We start from the raw sequence: 5,916 nt of genomic DNA, 5'->3' as shown, positions 1-5,916 counted from the left end.
CAGAATGCCATCGTCAAGCTTTTCATCTTAGCCCTCGTCTTGCTGATACGTATAGCAACCTTGGAAATCTGCTGAAGGTAATGGGCAGACCTCAAGATGCAATTATGTGCTATCAACGTGCCATTCAACTTAGGCCGGACTATGCACTTGCTTATGGGAATTTAGCAAGGGTTTACTATGAACAAGGCCAAATGAATTTGGCGATAATGCATTACAGACAAGCTATAATGCTGGATTCGACATTTGTGGAGGCTTACAACAATTTGAGAAATGCTTTGAAAGATGTTGGACGAGTGGATTGAAGCCCCTGACCCTGTAACGAAATTTTCATATGAGGCGGATAGAATTAAGAGGTCTGCCGAGTTCGGGAAGTTTTGCAAGTGTTTTGAAGTGAAAACTGTGGGTGGATTGACCAATCATTGCAGATTTTGGGTTTTGGAGATCACATAAAAGCATTGACCAGTTGCAAATATGAACTATCTCATTGGAGCGTTTAAGCTACCCTGTATAATATCTATCACCTTTTCTGATGGGAAAACTCATAAGCAGGTTACTGTAAAGAAAGAAAATGAGCAAACTGCCTTGGTGCCTCTTTTTCGAAGCCAAGACAATGTTGTTGGAGAGGTTTCGATAGAACCTGTTGCTGGTGTAAAAATTGAGCTTCTAGGCCAAATAGAGTTGTATTTCAACAGGGGTAACTTCTATGATTTTATTTCCCTTGTTCGGGAGCTAGATGTACCTGGTGAGCTTCATGATCGTAAGACCTATCCATTCGAGTTCTCCATAGTTGAGATGCCATATGAGTCATACAATGGTGTAAATGGGAGGCTAAGGTACATTTTGAAGGTTGCTATCAGTCGTAACTATGTCAGTAACATTGTCGAGTACCAAGACTTCTGGGTATGGAATTATACACCACTTCCAACAATTAACAACAACATCAAGATGGAGGTCGGGATTGAGGATTGCCTACATATTGAGTTTGAATATTTCATGACAATCAGCAAATAGCAACTCAGGAACAAGAATCAACCAGTAATCCTGAATGGATACAAGGAGAGCATTTTGTGCATCAAGCCCTACAAAATTCCAGATTGTCATATGCATTAACAAACATAACTCAGTAGTTTCGTAGTGCGCTACGAAACTGCTGTAGGTGGTGATTTTAAATGTAGAGCAGCTATTTTGATAATATGAGCAGGAATTTTGAAAGAGAGACACCTGTCCGTCAATATAGCCTATAGGACATCAGAAACATGGCAGTGTTCCACACCTTAGATTATTAAAGGGCTAGAAGACGTTCTGCTTCATATTCGAAGTGATGGATGACCAAAATGGAACAGCACATCAAGGACCGACAAACAGGGACCTATGTTTCAGGGTAACCGAGAAGATGTGTCATTAAAGTCAAACATGGAGCATTAAAGGTTCATCACAGCTATCTCAGCCAGATTCCAGATGTCAGAGAATGAAGGGGATTGAAGATCAAGGCTGTTATGGAGTTTGAGTCCTATTTAATTTAGAAGTCTAGAAGATTTAGTGGAATTAGAATTTTAATTGTTTTATGATTCCAGCGCTGTCAATTAGTAATCAGCTGTAATTATTAGTTAGTTAAAAGTTAGTAGGTGTCATCATAGGCAGTCATCGAGCTCCCCTCATGCTGGAGGAGGAAGCTCGAGTGAGATAGAATAAACACTTTATAAATAGCTGAAACAGAGATAGACAAAGGGTTGGATGTTTTTGGAGAAGACTGTTTTGGTTTATGTATAGCAGATTTCAGTAATGCAAATGACTGTTGTTTCTTCTTAGGATTCACAATAGATCTTATTGTTCAAATGTATGATGGTTTATTCTCTTTAATGTTCTTTTACAGTTTGGTTAATGCATAATCACTCAGAACTCATGAATCATGCTCTGACTTCCTATATGCCTAGGAAAACTGTGTTTCATGTAAGTTATGTTTGAACATTAGATGTAAAGTGCCCTGATTTCTATGAAAGGATAGTGTTATTGTTTACTGAGATATTAGTGACTCCATAAGCCCAATGGGAAGCAATTCTGTCCAGCCAGTACATTTTTCATGTGTCTTGTAAGAGTTAGCCATCTTTCCTTGTCGTTAGTCAATATTCATAGTCTGTGAGAGAGCCCTCTCTGACTAAGGAGGCTAAGCCTTAGTCTAAAGCCTGGTTTGAAATAGTTACACAGAATCTTGCTGATTGGCAGCCTTCAGCTCCTGATTTTGTGATAACATTTTGGTGCGTCTGCCGGGAGCCTGAAGATTATTCTTTCCCGAAATTATGAGGTTGAACTTCTGAAGGTAGCAGGAGCTCAAACATCTTTTGAGGCTGCAAAACTACCTTGGCGACTCCACACATCAAATAAGAAATTGGAAGGTGACTCCACTGCTAGAAGATCAGTAGCTTGATGAAGTTTCAAGATGGATTCTACTGCAAGAATGAATGCCAGGTATGCTCCTATGGATCGGTCTTATATCCCTGGTTTTCCAAATCCTATGCCAAAGGTTGATTGGTTAGATGATCTTCCAATATTCAAAGATGAAAAGAAGGATGATGCTGCTCTCCATTTGGTTAAATTCCATATGCATGTACGCAGTCTTAAGGTTCATTTCCCTGAGGATTGTCTCATGAAGATGTTTATGACCACTTTAGAAGGAAAAGCATGGTCTTGGTATAAAAGTCTGGAAAATGGTTCAATATATTCTCTTGCTGATTTCCATGATGTGTTCTGTGAAATGTATAAAGAATGTTATCCTTCTTTGTTGCTGCTCAAAGATTGCTGTAGGCATTCTTTAAATCTTATTCAGTACTTGGAGGATTGTTATGGTGATTATGAATTTATGGATGAAGAAATTTTAGAGGTTCTCCATAACAATGCATTTCAGCACCAAGGAGAAAGTATATCATCCCATGAAACGCAGCATGAGGAGCAGCAGGGGTTTACTTGTGAAAACCATGTTTCATCCTTTGATATGAATGAAGAGACGCAGCAGATTTCCCAGTCTTTTGGTCATAAAGAGTATGAAAATGATTATACACAGCAAGAAGAAGTGGAAGATAGCTTTTACAACCCTCAGGCAGAGGAAAAGCTTGTTCAATTTTGTAATGCCTTGCAGCAGCTTACTTCAAATAATAATCATAATAGTGAGGAAAATTACATTGTTTGTGAGCATCATTCAGAAAGACAGTTGGATAGCATATCAAATAAATTTGGTGTGGCCGAGGATAAGTTGTTTGAAGATATAGAATGTTATGAGAATCAGCAAACTAACCATGTGTTTTTTGACCCTATAGCTGAATACATGGAAAAGATTTACTGTTCAGGATTCCAGTTATATTTTCATGTTGAAGAACAGTTACACCTCATGCTGCCTTGGTTACTTCAGTATCTGGTTTATTTTTGTTTCAAGCACAGCCAAAGGACTCAAATGTCAGATAAAATAGAGGATTGGCTACATTGGAAATTTCATATTGATTGAGCAGAAAGAAGTTGAAATTGTTAAGGTAGGTAGGTAGGAAATTGCAAATAAGCTCAAGGTTGACGGAGCATTTTTTTCAGTAGATGTAGTTTTCTTTCTCCTACAGTGATCATCCAGCTAAAGCCCGAGGTGAAGGCCCAAAGAAATTAAAGAAGATGGTTGTCAAATAAATTTTATAAGGCACTGGACCTGCGAGTTCTTAGTGTACCACAAGGGCACACTATCCCAAGTGGAGCCACTGTTATCACTGAAAATTCTGTTTCCAAAAATTGCTCAGACTAGCTTAAGGACAAAGTGTTTTCGCAGCGCATAAATCCTTTAGCAGTTTCGCAGCACTACATGTTTAGGTGGTTTCGTAGCGTGCTACGAAATTGGGGATTTATTCGAGTTGTCAGTGGAGGCCAAATCCTAGCATGCCTATTGTACAGAGTTCTGTTTCCCTCCAGAAATGCAGATGGGAGCAGTGACAGTGATTTCAAGGAAGTGGTGGTTTCTGCAATGTTTAAACTTTTGCACTCAAATCTGCTGCAGGCATTAAGCTCATTTGTAGATAAAGATAGAAGTAGTGTTGTCTGGTGATAGGATTAATGCATAAGGATCTTCATAACTTCATCAACGAATGAATGCAAAGTTAAACATTGCAGGATGGGTTGGTGAAAAAATGGGTGGTCTCAGCTAGTTATACAACAGTGATGCACAGAATCAGCATCAGTCCTTGTCCCGTCAGTTCCTCATTGTGGAGAGGGTTGTGTTTGGGTAGCAAGCCTACTTGTTAGTTTTGGTATCTGGTGTATCCATAGGATATTGAATTTGTCTCTTATGGAGAGCAGACCGGAGCTCTGGGGAAAGTATACATATGTTTTGAACTGCCTTCAGGGCATTTTAGAACCAACCTTTTCCAAGCCTCACCTTGTGCTTCTCCCCTGTTTTTGTCTACAGATCCCTTTATTAAAAGATGCATATGGAAGAAAGATGGCCTTTTTGGATAGTACATTATCAAATGAGCCTTCTGCAACTTCTTTTCAGAACTACTTTCATGGGAGGGTTATCAATAGTAAAAGACAGGGCATAAGTGCGAGCGCATTTTTAGAATTTGGAGTTTCTACGAAACCTTGAAAAACAAGTAGAAGAATACTGGTTGACAGTTGCAGGTTTACTTGAGGAAATACAGAGTAGCATATTTTCAAAGAAACAAATTCTTCGCTTGGGCGTTTTCTGTCTCAGGAGCTCAACTAGTCAACTCTACAATTGGCCCAATCAAGATTTTATTGCGTTTCTCCGTTTACAGAAAGCTCAAAATCACCAAGACTGAAAGACTGCTATAATGGTGAGGGGAGATTTTGATCAAGAGAGCCTTTCGCAAGCTGATATCTCCACTGAAGAACGAGATAAGCTTGTTGCTGAAATGATAAGATACATGTTTTTTAAACTTCATCAGCATCCAGGTGTTCCTGTGAAAAGAGCAGAGCTCGCGTAACTTGTTACCAAGAACCACCGTCAAAGAAATCTTGTCAATCAGATCGAAGGAGTTCCATGAATCTGCTGCTGCATTGGAAGCTGTGAAACAGAAAAGTGTTATGGTCGTAGTTGTATCTGCTGATGATGTGGCACAAGGGCTGGAGTTATATTGACTGATGTCGTTAAAGATGAGTTTGCATTAAATAAAAACAAATGGAAGCGGGTTTTAAGCCGGTGCCTCCCATTGCAAAAAAGGTGAAGAGCCTTTTGTTTCGTTGGAAGGTCAGGAGCAGCTTCATCGATTTATCTTCGGCACCTTTTAGGTATTGATTTGGAAGGGTGCTCGAGAATAGCAGAGTCCGGGCATAAGAATATCATGGAAGATTGCAGGGAACTGAGTCAGATAAATTTAAAAAAAAAACTGTAAATGTGTCGATGCCGAAGCTTTAGCTTAGATGGTTTTCTATAGGCCCTCCCTGAGAAAACTCGTGCCTCCTTCATCATGTGTGTCCGAGGGACAGAAGGCACTGTTGTTGCGACATGGATACAAATTCTTCAGTTGCAGCAACAGTGGAGTGACATTCATAAACAGTTATCTCTGGCCTAGATTTGGGCGTATCCCTGGAATTCAAATGTTTGCTAAGAGGAAGGAGAAAGGAAACATCGATCTTGCAGTTCAATTCTATCTGATTGCTACTGAGTTAAGGCAAAATTTTTATGATGCGTGGTCTAATCTAGTCAGTGCATATATGCGCAAAGGAAGATTGACCGAAGCGGCAGAATGCCATCGTCAAGCTTTTCATCTTAGCCCTCGTCTTGCTGATACGTACAGCAACCTTGGAAATCTGCTGAAGGTAATGGGCAGACCTCAAGATGCAATTATGTGCTATCAACGTGCCATTCAACTTAGGCCGGACTATGCACTTGCTTATGGGAATTTAGCAAGGGTTTACTATGAACAA

At 39.7% G+C, this 5,916-nt stretch overlaps 1 pseudogene; it reads left to right on the top strand.

The window, feature by feature from the left end:
* Window positions 1-345: 345 nt before the first annotated feature.
* LOC149221361 (vacuolar protein sorting-associated protein 26B pseudogene) lies at window positions 346-1,011 on the top strand (annotated as a pseudogene).
* The last annotated feature ends 4,905 nt before the right edge of the window (window positions 1,012-5,916 follow it).

The sequence above is a fragment of the Pinus tabuliformis genome, chromosome Q (genome assembly GCF_031772625.1).
Source record: "Pinus tabuliformis cultivar Carrire ecotype Pingquan chromosome Q, CPIR1, whole genome shotgun sequence".
Classification (NCBI taxonomy): Eukaryota; Viridiplantae; Streptophyta; class Pinopsida; order Pinales; family Pinaceae; genus Pinus; species Pinus tabuliformis.
The sequence above is the reverse complement of the archived record's forward strand: the minus strand, read 5'-3'. Positions and strand labels throughout refer to the sequence as shown.